Source organism: Hyperolius riggenbachi, chromosome 5 (assembly GCF_040937935.1).
Source record: "Hyperolius riggenbachi isolate aHypRig1 chromosome 5, aHypRig1.pri, whole genome shotgun sequence".
Lineage (NCBI taxonomy): Eukaryota > Metazoa > Chordata > Amphibia > Anura > Hyperoliidae > Hyperolius > Hyperolius riggenbachi.
In genome coordinates, this window is record NC_090650.1 from 65,968,070 (window position 1) to 65,982,218 (window position 14,149).

General features: G+C 40.9%; 1 protein-coding gene across 4 annotated transcripts in view; it reads left to right on the forward strand.

Annotated features, from left to right (window-relative positions):
- ADARB2 (adenosine deaminase RNA specific B2 (inactive)) overlaps positions 1-14,149 on the forward strand; it is an 802,765-nt gene that overhangs the window by 521,794 nt on the left and 266,822 nt on the right. The window lies entirely within an intron of this gene.

Consider the following 14,149-nt stretch of genomic DNA (forward strand, 5'->3'; position numbering starts at 1 on the left):
CGGTTAGTGAATCAAGTCCTAGGTGTTTTTGAAAAATGTTTTTCTTTTTTTGACTTGTACTCACTAACAACACTAACAATTTATGTAGCAATTTTTGGTGACAATGGCACATATGGGGGCTTTGCTCTTCACCGTTAAAGTTGGCACAAAATTATGCAAAAATAATGTGAAAATGTACGCGAAATTATGAATGCTTACACAAAATCAATTGAATTTAAAAATGATAATTACATATAGGCATAATTGTGAACATTTACAGAAAATTTTTCATAGTCATAATTAGCTGATCACTACAAGGAACAAGGTGTGTGATTGTGTCTCCGATAACTGAGATCATCGATAATCCACCAAAGTGAGAATTAAAAAGATCCGGTAACCGGACCACTAGGCTATGCATGAAATCACCTTTTTATTGTATCCTCAACAAGACAGACAGAACATTACAGTGTTGACTGCCTAACAGCCGTTTCGTGGGGTGTACCCGATTCCTCAGAGGCCACAAGTAAAGTTGCAAGTTTCTCGCAAAACAACTGTCAGACCAGCTACACTGGAAGGTGATTTCATGCATATCCTATTGGTCTGGCGCCCCGAATCTTTTCATGCTCTCACTGCAAAGTTCTAACTACCTCAAGGCAAATCAGTATGGAATACCACATCTAAGTGAATCCCTGTAGAAAAAAAAATCTGAATTAATCTTTATAAATGGAACAAAATGTTAAGTACAATTCATTACGGCTTCTCCCCACATTCTGGCACCCTCAGTAAAAGGCATAATTCATATAATTTTAAACAACTTCATTCTCGCTGTCTGTGTGATTCCTTCATGTTACTTTGTTAGGCTTTCTTGTCACTGGAATTCATTCTCCGCGTACGCCGTTTCCATTTTAATGAAAGCGACACGTAGCCCAAGTTGAATTTTTAATTCATTAAGCAGTGCTAAAATACTGACAAGAGCAGAAAATGTGTGAGGGAAGAAGTAGAAGCAGATTATTCCAAATACATCACATCCTCCTAGGGGAACACTCTCCAAATCTTTGTGCTTTATTCTGTGAGCCGCAAACTTGCACACCTACACACCCTAATACATTGGTACCACCCAGCCCACATTTCAGCAGATCAAAACATACTTTCGGATTTTGGGTTCAGCCAGAGTTTAGAATCTATTACAATGGCGTGGAACGTTTAATCTCAATTAAGATCTAAATTGCGTCGCACAGACAAATTTTCAAACAGGTGATCTTGAAGATACGATGTGCAATCTTGCGCTAATCATACACAGCTCTGGTTACCTCTGATACAACCACTAGCAGCTCCTCCACCCCGGCTGAAGGGTGTAACTGTAGCACAAAAGAAAAAAGTAAAAGGAGGAGCGCTCCGTAGTGTATTAGAACTTTTAATAAAAAGTCCCACAAAGATTAAAAACACTTACTTTAAAGTGATGAAAGACAAACATATCTTGGGTAAAAACCCAAACCGATGACCCTGGGTGGCAACCTGTTCCTCCTCTGCAGCCAGCAGTGGGGGAAGTCGTGGATGTTGATGGACAACGGGAGCTTCTCCTTTGGTCAGTGGGTGCAGTAACCTTGCAACGCGTTTCGGGGTAACCACGCCTTTGTCAAGCTCAAAGGCGTGGATACGCTGAAACGCGTTGCGAAGTTACTGCACACACTGACCAAAAGAGAGGTTCCCGTTGTCCATTTTAATCTTTGCGTGACTTTTTGTTAAAAGTTTGAATACACTATGGAGCGCTCCTCCTTCTATTTTCTTCTTTTGATCTTGAAGATATAGTTTTGTTTTTTACACACATTTTAAAACACATTACTGTACCAACCCCCCCCCCCCCCCCCCCCCCTTTTCTTTTCTTTTTTCTTCCCCTCCCGTTCTTTCACAGTCCAATGTGTTATGTTGCCTGCAAGTAGTCTAGCGTTTTCTTTCTACTGAATGGAGGTACAGTATTATTTCTGATTCATATGTTATCCTGTTTCAAACTCTATCGGGGCTTAGATAGCCCACACCTATGCACCTTCTTTTTTATATTAGTCGCCTGACGTGTTACTAAGTTATTTCATTTGCAGCAGTGGCTTATCCACACTATGCTGGTTACAATCCATTGGGTATCCTTTATGCTTTTTTTGGACATATTTACTATAATTTTACAGTACTTTGTTGCATGGTATCACTGTTTACATTAGAATGCCTTATGTGAGTTTGTCACATGCTAATCATGTGACGCTTAGTTTAGTGAAGCATGCACGCAGCACAGAGAAGACAAAGGTGTCAGCATGTTTCTGAGCCTCTAATTATGTGCCATCCAGAAGCGAAGAGGGTAGGACATACTGCGCACACAAGGCGCAGTATGTCCAGGGCAAAGGTCAGCAAAGTCGCCGGGACACCGGCATGGATATGACAGTAACAGCAGCAGATGGAGAGGACCATGAGGAGCGTTCGGTATGTACTTTTTACCCCCTACACACACCCACTAAATGTAAATGTAAATGAATAAATTAATAGCACGGTTACTACTGTCTAGTTCAGAACCTCAGTCCCCCCCCCCCCAAAAAAAAATAAGCAGCCTCTTATTACTGTCAGCGACCTTCTGCCACTCTCCCATCAAGGCTCTACTTTTGCCAGTATTACTTCTCATAAATTAACACTACGTGACATACATATGTGGCCTCTAGGACCCTCAAGAGGTAGAAGACAGGACTACACCACTTTAAACCACAGCCGTAAGAGCTAAGAGAAATCTTTTATATCTCCTCAAATGAGCAAGCTTGTTGCTGTAGAGGTAATGCCAATGCCTTTGGAGCAGAAGATTGTGGATTGAAATCTTGTTTATGGCAAGTACTTTAGCTGCCTCTTTATTTACCTATGACCTTCCATAGCATATAATAGCACTTACTGAGCTTGCAAAAACGTGCTTAGCTTGCTTACAAACAGGCTTCTGCACCTGCTTCAGTGGGGAGAGAAGAGATATCAGCTGTAAGCATAGCCCAAGTGAGGGAGAGAACATGTTGGTAAGCCTGTTTACTGATGGACAGGAACTCTAAATATGTTGTAAAATAACCTTTAGAGCTAACCTTTTTAAAATAACACTGCTTAGATCAAAAAGATCGAATAACTTGACCAGCCCCAGAGTTCAACTAAAAACCTTTGGAGCCAGAGCTTTCTATCATGCTGCCTCTACTCTGTAGAATGCCTTGCCAAATTTAATCAAGACAGATCCAACCCTGGACATGTTTAATCAGAACTGAAAAGCCACCTGTTTGGTCCTTACTAAAAAAAAGAAAAAATTCTTTACTTCTGAGGGTCATGTAGTCATATATTAAAACAATTGCTCTGTTACTCACCTTTGTAATATTTACTAACATTATGTACTATTCTAATTATTATTTTGCTTACAGTATGTACTGGTGGGAAAGTCCAAATTACAATAAATCCCAAAGTTGTGGCTGTTCTAATTTTCCGAACATATGTTATTTCATAGGGGCCAGGTGGAGCAGCCCACGTCTCTGGGGACATCATATGTATTCATTAATATCAGACACTCTACATAGGTGACCCAAATGCATAGCATTGATGGAGTGTCTGGAGAAGACAATGCAGTTGATTATAAACCGCGTGGTATGTAGAATCCCAGCTAAGCAATATTTAGCAGAGATAAGCTCTTCTATCTCCGGGACTATTTCTGGGTGTTGCAAGGCAGGCTGGAGAATGAAGGAGAGCTATGGGCCTTTGGGGCTGGTGATTAGGAACCCATGGTGGTGTGTTATTAAACCATTATATGGCTATTAATCTTCTCTGCAACGTAACGAGTCGGAAAGAAGGAAGTAGAGCTGATTGTAAGTGGGGATGTGGGTTGATTACACAGGATCTCCTTGGAGCAAGAACAAAATAGTCAAAAGGTGTATGTAGGGATCGAACTATGTAAATAAGACAGCACATGGATTGTTTTTGTATAAGTCATGGATTACTGCTCATACGTTTTAAATCTGAGGTTGACTTGGGCTCTTTGATGAGTGAAAATGACGATATTCTTTTATATTATATAAAAATAATACAACATTCTCTCTTATCTCACCCTGATTTACATTCTGAAAGTACATCTGAGGTGAAAATAAACTGATGAGAAAAACAATTGAATCTGTCCTCCTTCTCCTAAAAATGACCTTTTTTTAGATATCACACAGTTTTATTTTATATTTAGATCTATTTTTTAAGTTTCTACTGTTTCATTGACTCTGCTCAGTGACACCTTCATTGAGGTTTACCAGAGCTCAAATCTATGAATTATTGGCCCTTTTTATCTCTTTATCTCTTTCCTGCTTCAGGAAGCCATTTACTGACAGGAAAGTGTTTTATGGCTGTAATTACTGATCAGTAAGGGTTATGCTATAGTCCAGTGATGGCTAACCTTGGCACTCCAGCTGTGAAAAAACTACAAATCCCATCATGTCTCAATAAATACTGTAAATAAATCCTACTAATATAATAATATAATAAATGGGAAAGTTCGGATGTTTGGATGTTTGTTACTCGATCACGCAAAAATGGCTGAATGGATTTGAATGAAATTTGGCACACACATAGTATTACCTGGAATAAAGTATGGGATACTTTTTATTCTCATAACCAAAAAGAGACAAATACAAATTTCACTGGAAAATGTAAACTGTTACACTGGAGGTGTGTTTAGCTTCTAAGGGTAGAATGGTTAATTTGCATATATTCAGCAGTGGTGCCTGGGAGACATCTCAAGCTCACTCCAACCTGAATTATCGCAATTTCTTTCTGTTTTAGGAAAGCAAACTTTTGTTTTTCTTAACATCTTAGTAAGGGGGCTTTTAGGACCATTGTAGTCCCTTACACACTCCAATGAGTTCTGTGTCCCCATGAGCTTGCTGGTTAGTCTGTACCTCTCGGTGTTACAAGCCCTACTGCATAGAGCTAAATTAATCTATGCCATGCACTGATGAGGATCAAAAAATCCAAAACAGTCTGTATGCATGTTGGATTATTATGGCTCTGTACAAATTACCAAGCTGACACATCATTGCGTTCCAGCGGTTCTGGAGGTGTGTTTAGCTTCTAAGGGTAACAATGGTTAATTTGCATATATTCAGCAGTGATGCACTTGGAGACATCTCAAGCTCACTCCAACCTGAATTATTGCAAATTTTTTTTGTTGTAAGAAAGCAAACTTTTAATTTTCTTACACTGTTAATGGTAAGGTTCTCAAACTTTGCACAGTTGGTCGTTGGGTGACTAGGATTATTATTCAGAAAAGTGGTTGGAGCCTATAAAAGCTAATCAAAATTCACCTGTTGATTTTCAAGGGGAATATTTACATTTCTGCCATTCTTGCACTGTTAATGGCACAAGCCTCAAACCTGGTATAGTTGATCATTGGGTGACTGGGGTTCAATTTCAGAAAGGGGGTGGAGCCACAAATAGCCAATCAGATTTGTTTCATTCCAATGCAAATTATTGTTGCCAAACACCGCAAAGCTCACAAACTTGGTAATTGAGTAATTGATTAATTGTGTGTTAGGGTTAGGAAAGTGGGCACAGCCAACACCAGCCAAATACATAAGCGGGCAACGCAGGGTCATAAGTGGGCGAAGACAAATACAAATTTTACTAGGAAAATGTAAACAGCAGCCATTCTTACACTGTTAATGGTAGGGTTCTCAAACTTTGCACAGTTGGTTACTGGGTGACTGAGATTAATATTCAGAAAAGTGGGTGGAGCCTAAAAAAGCCAATCAAAATCCACCTATTAATCTTTAAGGGGAATATTTAATTGATGCCATTCTTGCACTGTTAATCACCTGTACATGGTACAGTTGGCCATTGGGTAATTGGCGTTCAAATTCAGAAAAGGGGTGGAGCCACAGCCAATCAGATTTATTTTATTTCAATGCAAATTATTGATGCCAAAGACCGCAAAGCTCACAAACTTGGTCATTAAGTAATTTTGTGTTAGGGTTAGAAAAAGTGGGCGGAGCCAGCACCAGCAAAATACATACCTGGGCAATGCCGAGTCTTCAGTGGGTGGAGACAAACACAAATTTCACTGGGAAAATGTAAACTGCAGCCATTCTTACACTATCAATTGTAGGGTTCTAAAACTTTGCACAGTTGGTCACTGGGTGACTGGGATTAATATTCAGAAAAGTGGGTGGAGCCTAAAAAAACCAATCACAATTCACCTATTGATTTTCAAGGCAAATATTTAATTGCTGCCATTTTTGCACTGTTAATGGCACAAGCCTCAAACCTGGTACAGTTGATCATTGGGTGACTGAGGTTAAATATTTAGAAAAGGGGTGGGGCCACAAACAGCGAATCAGATGTGTTTCATTTCAATGAAAATTATTCATGCCAAAGACCACAAATCTCACAAACTTGGTCATTGACTATTGACAATTGTGTGTTAGGGAGGGTTAGAAAAAGTGGCCACAGCCAACAGCAGCCAAATACATACCTGGGAAACATTAGGACATCAGTGGGTGGAGAAAAATACAAATTTAACTGCCAGAATGTAAACTGCAGCCATTCTTACACTGTCGGTCAATGGCAGGGTTCTTAAACTTTGCACAGTGGGTGACTGGGATTAATATTCAGAAAAGTGGGTGGAGCCTACAAAAGCTAATCAAAATTCACCTATTGATTTTCAAAGGAGTGGAGCCACAGCCAATTAGATTTATTTGATTTCAATGCCAATTATTGATGCCAAAGACTGCAAAGCTCACAAACTAGGCCATCATTGAGTAATTGTGTGTTAGGATTAGAAAAAGTGGACAACCAGCTAGTAATAAATAAATGTCTCTGCCTCCCAGAGTTATGCTTAGAGCTGTCAGAGTATTGCAATGCCTCATCGGACTTGTAGTTCCACCACAGCTGGAGTGCCAAGGTTAGCCATCACTGCTATAGTCTGACCCAGTCCAACCCGGCCCCGACCTGGACAGAACTTTTCACTTCCATACCTGATGTTTAACTCTTTCAGGCAGAGAATGAAAAAAAAGGAACGCAGCCTAGTTATTTATGTGTTTGGCACTGTACAGACACATGTCTATCTCATCATGTCACATGTCACCTCGGTTGTCCTTTAAAGAGGAACTGAACTCAGAATATGAAAACAGAGCATTGCAATCCATGTTAAAAGTTGTAGGCAAAAACAGTACACTATATGTACAAAAATATGTGAATAAACTATAATATACAATTATATTGATAAGCCACACCCTCTGTGACTTACTCTGCCAGGGCAAGGCTCCCAGAGATCAATGGGAGACTTTCTCCTACTTATGCAAATCCCCTGCAGCTTTGTTTGTTGACACGGTGAGTCATCAGGAGGCGCTGTGAAAAGAGAATCCTGACAGCCAGCTGAGGGACTGTAGAAACATAACTTTATTGTAAGGCAATGGGAAACACTGGGCTAGCTGATAAAAGTGCAATTAGAGGGCAGCATGATGCAGAGATATGCATGGAGGGTCCATGGGCAAAAATCTGTCTGGTCTCTCCCCATTGTTATAATGACTGCTTGTTTGGATAAGGTGTTAAACAAATTGAAAAGTTTTTGACAGTCCCTAGACTCCAGGAGGGCTGCGTTCTGACTTGTATGAGAGACTGGCAGTGACAGGAATCCTATTACAGGCAAGTAGCCTCTGTGTGATGTGGGTCTGCAATACAGATAAGATCTCTGCTCCATCTCAGGCAATTCTCAATTTCTCCCTATACCTCTTCTTTCTGGACTAGAGCACGCCAAAATCACAATAGCAATCGCTAGCAATTTGTGAGTGCGATTTTGTGAAGCGATTTTTAGAGCGATTTTTGAATGAATCACTCCAAAAAAAGCTACATGCAGTGTGTTTACATTTTTAAAAAAATCACTACGCTGCTGTGAGAACACAGTCATAGGGTAACATTAGCCAAGCGCTTTTCAAATCACTGTCGATTTCAAAAACGCTCAGAAGTCCTCTTGGTTTAAAAAACGGGCTCTAGGTCTGTTTTTTGCCGCGTGTATCCGCCGCCCGCTTACGCCCGAGAGTGACCTTGTACTTACCCACAGCATTTTTTAGCATGTTTTAAGTGGATATAAATAAAGACGGACCATTGATGGTGCGGATTGTGTGGAGTTTCGAGAGTGATATGGAGGCTGCCATATGCATTTCTTTTTAAGCAATATCAGTTGCCTGATTGTCCTGCTGATCCTCTGCCTCTAAATACTTTCAGCCATAGACCCTGAACAAACATGCAGCAGATAATGTGTTTTTGACTTCATTGTCAGATCTGACAAGATTGGCTGCATGCTTGTTTCTGGTGTTATCCAGACACTACTGCAGCCAAATTGATCAGAAGGGCTGCCAGGCAACTGGTATTGTTTAAAAGAAAAAAAATATGTCAGCCCCCATATTCTTCTCACTTCATTTGTCCTTTAAATTTATTAGTAAAGCCATCTTCATTACTTCGGTCAAGGTGAGTCACTGTGGAATGTTTTTTATTTCCCTCCGTCAATGTGCAGAAACACCAGTTTATCTCCTGAAGTGCTCTGGGGAGAAGGTTGCATGACATCATAGCCTAGGATAAACGTCACTGGGAGGGTGGAGTTACTTATTAATAATGTAAAAATATGGTTATAAGTATAATTTATGAAGCTGAAACCAGGATAATGCACACTTTCTCTGCTTCAATAATCATTGACTCAGAACCTACATTAGGTGTTCTGACTCCGCTAGCTGCATTGATTGTGCATTTAGCTCAAGCACTACTGAATCCAATGCAAGCTTAAAAGCTAATATGTTCTTATTTTAGGGCTCTTTCACACTAAGACGTTGCGTTTGATGCGACGTTAAGGCCGCATAACGTGCCCCTAACGCAACGCATGTTAGCTTTGAAGTTGGACGTTACATTGAACTGCGTTATGTGTCTCTTGATGCCTACTTAATGCGTACTTTTTGACGCATACTTATCGAACGAAAATGGAGCATGTGGCACATTTAAAAAAAAAAAACATTACTGAGCATGCGCAAACATTTTAACGCAGCTACATACGAGTATAACGCACAGCATGCTGCACTTTCATTTACCGTGCAGCGTTATACTCCAACTCAACGTGGGCACTGTAAACAGCCTATTGATTTTTCATGACTGTGAGTTGTTGTGCGTTAGGGGCTGCTGTAACGTGCGGCTGTAACGTCCCACTGTGAAAGCAGCCTTAAAGAAGAATCAGGATGGCAGCCTACAAGTTCCTCTCACTTCAAATTCACTCCAATAAAAAGAAAGCATGAACAGTCGGAACATTTTCCGTATGAACCCTGTAGAGTTAGCAGCATGAATAGTGCAATATTTTTAGTAAGGCAAAGTGGAAAATGTGTAATTTCTGTATAAATGCATTGTAATAATGATAATAATAGTAACTGGCAGTGATTATCATTATTATAATAACTGCTAACAACTGAAAATTAGAAGCAGTAGATGCTACTTTTGGAACTGGAGACCTACTTAGACTTAGGAATCAGTATTTATTCTGTACATAAGCTCAGTGCTTCTATACCATTACCGATAGAGGGCGCAGCTTGCCATTCACACAAGTCGCTTTATGTTCAGCCTCCCACTGACTGTAATGCAAAAGGCACAAATGGGGGGGGGGAGCATAAGAGGTGCCCAGAGGTGTATAAAACTAAGTAAAAAAAAACTAAAATGAAAAAGAGGAGGTGGCTTACCTCGAAAATGACAACTTCATATAACAATGAAGTTTATTATAATACATTTAATTGTTATATGAAGTTGTCATTTTTGAGGTAAGCCACCTCCTCTTTTTCATTTTAGTCGTTTTTAACTTACTTGTATACACCTCTGAGTGCCTCTTACCCCCAATTTGTGCTTCTCTCTCTCATTTGGAGGGGTCTTATTGGTCTTTTGTGGCTTTGCCACACTTAAGGGGCCCATACAGCTAACGATTTTCCCGCCGATATACAGCAGATTGGATCACTGTGATCGAATCTCCTGTGAAATCGTCGCGCAAACACTGACAGAACGATCAATTTCCATCCGAAATCAATCGTTCCCGTCGATTCCCATCGATCCTTCCGTGCGGAAGATTTTTCTCGATCGCCGGCGGGTCTGGAGTGCGTCGATAGCGGCGTTCGAATGCCCGACGACCGACGCATTACAGCAGCAATACATTACCTGTTCCGGCCGGCGCGACTCCCCCGGTCTCCGCTGTCTTCTTCTGCGCTCCGGGCTCCAGGACTGCAGCTTCACTGAACTTCCTGTCCCGGCAGGAAGTTTAAACAGTAGAGCATCCTCTACTGTTTAAACTTCCCCTGGACAGGAAGTTCAGTGAAGCCAGCCTGGAGCCCAGCGCGGAGAAGAAGACAGCGGAGACCGGGGGAGTCGCGCCGGCCGGAACAGGTAATGTATAGCTGGCGGGCGGCAGCACCACCACAGATTGTGATCGGTTTCATAGTGAAATCGATTCACAATCTGCTTGCAATAAAGGCAGCCATACAATCCCTCTCTGATCAGATTCGATCTGAGAGGGATCTATCTGTTGGTCGATCTGATGGCAAATCGACCAGTGTATGGCCACCTTTAGTACCAGGGTGTTTTCCTAAGGTAGCGAGTATCTTCTGGTCACTCAAATGGAGTCAGGTTTGTACATCTCCACATGCTCCAAGTGGTTGGTCGCCTCCTGGTGCAACCTACCTTTGCAAGTATCATTTTTCTTTCATCACATTTTTTTTTTTCAGTTTGTTAGCATATTGCGCTATTTAGGCTCCCGTTGTCTCCTTTTTAAGGCATCAAGCCACCTCCTCTTCAATGAAAAAGGCACAGTGGTTGGAAGGAGGAGCCGGAGTGCTCACAAACAGAGTGTAACTATTTGTTGGAGGCACCTAAAAGATTTAAAATACATTAAAAACAGTTTAAAAGAAGAGGTTTGTTGACTTACCTGTCTCGGAAATATACACCTGTCATTAGTCATAAAAAATATTTGTTTTATTACACAAAAAAACAAGGACAGGGACACCAGGGACATCATCATGGTAAACATAATAAAGAGCACTATAATGTGGAACACTTAAAGAGACACTGAAGCGGAACAAAAATTGTGATATAATGATTTGTAGGTGTAGTACAGCAAATAAATAAAACATTAGCAGCAGAGACATGAGTCTAATATTGTTTCCAGTACAGGAAGAGTTAAGAAACTCCAGTTGTTATCTATGCAAAAAAGCCATTGAGCTCCACGACTTTCAAAGTCGCAGAGAGTTCTGTCTTTTGAAGCTTGTTATCTCAACTGTTAGGCATTGTATTGTTTTTTCTTCCCCAGAGGACAGGTCAAAAGTTCACTTGCTTGCTCTGCAAAATCATTTACAATGCAGAGTAGTGTGTGAACTGTAAATATTAGAGAATGATGCAATATTATAAAAAAAAACCTATATAACTGAAAATAAAAATATGAGAATATTTTCTTTGCTTCTAATGTTCTAGTTATTATCGGTACTACACAACCAATTCATTATATCATCATTTTTTTACGCTTCAGTGTAAAAAGGGCACAAGACACATCCAGTTGAAAACTTGCAGCTACAAATTGTGCTCACTATTTGTAGCCGCAGTTTTCATTGCGGGCAGCCCCAGCTCCTGCTATTTTATCATGTGCCTTTTTCAACAAGACACCATCCAGGAGGGATGAGCATGGGGGAGCCTTTAGTGCTAGGCAACAGTGGGGGATTCTTTAGTGTTAGGAGTGGCCTTAGTGTTACGCATTGGGGGGGTTAAGGTTAGGCACCACTGGGGGAGGGGGGGTTATGGTTAGGATCCACCAGAGGGGTCTTAGGGTTAGGCATCAGTAGAGGGAGGGTTCTGTGTGAGAATAGGGTTACGCTAGATCATAGTAAAATATCTGTAAATATTAACAATATGTTACTAAATCGATTAAGTAGTAGAATATCAGTAAATTTACAGATATTCTACTATCAACTATTTCCTGCATCCTTTTCAATGGACACCTTTATTAAATGTATACCTATAACAACTACCAGGGGGACCATAAAGGGGGCACTGTAATGGGAATATCTATAATGAGAGATCCATCAGCTAATGTGTTTATCTTCTGACCTTCTTGTTCAGCAACAGTAGCAGGAACGGTGTCAGTCAGACGGTCTTTTGGGCAACAATTCTATGGTAGGACTGAGGGCCAGGCCGAGGCAGAGGCAAGAGAGGCTCCAGCCTCAGTGCGCAGTGTAGGAGGGGCGCACAACTCACACAGCTATCATTCCCCTATTGTGCTTGAAGTACAGAGAAATAAGAAAATGGGATACAAGGCAGTGACTGCAAGCCAGATAACAAGAGATTAAGGGGTTGGGGGCCCTGGGGCGCCTCTTAGTCTAATAGCAATCAGTGTGTGACGGATGGGGTGGGAGGGATGGAGAGGCGCACTTTGGTGTCTCAGCCTTGGGTGCTGGAGAGCCTTGTCCCGTCTCTGGTAGGACCTAATGCGAGATCTAACAGGTTATCAGATTTCAGCTTTGCCAAAAGCAAAAGCTTGGCAGTCCCATTTGTGTGAAAGGAAGTACATTTTATTTTGCATAATGTAGTCATAGAATTTGCAGAATGACTCATGTGATAAGAAGAGGTCTCCTTGCTAAAAACAGTGTTACCCAGTCCTCAGATTGCATTGCAAGGTGTTCATTGTTTGCGCTATCAGTCATTATAGCTACTTAAATTAGCAACAACAACAAAACAAATCATTTAATATCATATAAACATTAATCAGTTTGCCTCCACCTATGTTACCCTAGTTAGCAATTATAACTTGCATCTATCTCTGTGAAACCTAAAAACAGACAATTAATTATACAATTGTTTAAAAGATATAATTGGACAGACTAAAGAAAAAATGTTTATGAGTGTGAATATTAGAAGCGATTTTAAATTTAGATATACGTTTACGTTATGTGTACAAAAAAAACCAAACATGATGAGTTATTAAGTTTATGCCATAAGGAGATTATTTAAAGAGCGTGCGAACCTCAGCCTCGCCAGTGGGGGCGCTGTGTGCCTCTGCTGGGATCTTAGAATTTCCATTTGGAGGAAATATTTTCTTAGTTTTTTTAAATGCCATTCACAGAAAATAATTTAAATATGTATTGCATAAAACGCATACATGAACTTCAAGCGCCATGGAAAACCGGGCACAGGAACAGTGCCATAGTCTACTATTTAAAGTGTTAATTTTTGATAGTTATTCTTACCGATATTTTACTACAGCTAAACATGACAATACTCTCACACAGAACCCTCCACTACCTATGCCTAACCCTACCCCCCCCCCCCCTCCGGGGGTGCCTAACCTCCCCTGGTGGTGTCTAACCCTAAGACCCCCCCCCCCCCCGTGGTGCCTAACCCTAACATCCCCTGGTGATGCCTAACCCTATGACCCCCCCGGTGGTGCATAAACCTAAGGCCACCCCCCCCCCCCCGGTGGTGCCTAACCATAAGACCCCCCTGGTGGTGCATAAACCTAAGACCCTCCCCCTGGTGGTGCCTAACCATAAGACCCCCCTGATGGTGCTTAACCCTAAGACCCCCTCCTTCCTCAGTGGTGCAAGAAAACATAGAATAAAAATAACAAGGAACAAAAACGATATTTAACAGAGAAAAAGCCTGCAATAATGATAATTATCGTCCGTTGCCTGGCGCACAAATTTTAGCGCCGGCTTGCCTATATTTACAATCATAGTCTATGGCGGTGCCCGATTTGTCCAAAAGCCTCATGGGCCCGATTTTTCTGATACCACATAAAACACTATAGCTAAGGGAAAACAAATCTTTAATGTTTTGCAATAAAAAAAGAAAATACAAGTGTTGTTTAGTGATAATGAATGTGATGCAAATAACTCTGGAGTGCAAATGTAATGCAGAGGGCATGGAGCATGGAATTGGGCCAGTCATTTAAGTGCACTTCCTGTCAATTTTGATTGGCCCAATTCTAAGCTGCATATAATTTGCATGCAGGTTGGAATTATTTGTATTTCATTGACCTCTTCTAGTGCTTGGGTGGATGCTTGCAGTGACCGTTTTAAAGGATACCAGAGGTGACATGTGACATGATGAGATAGACATGGATATTTATAGT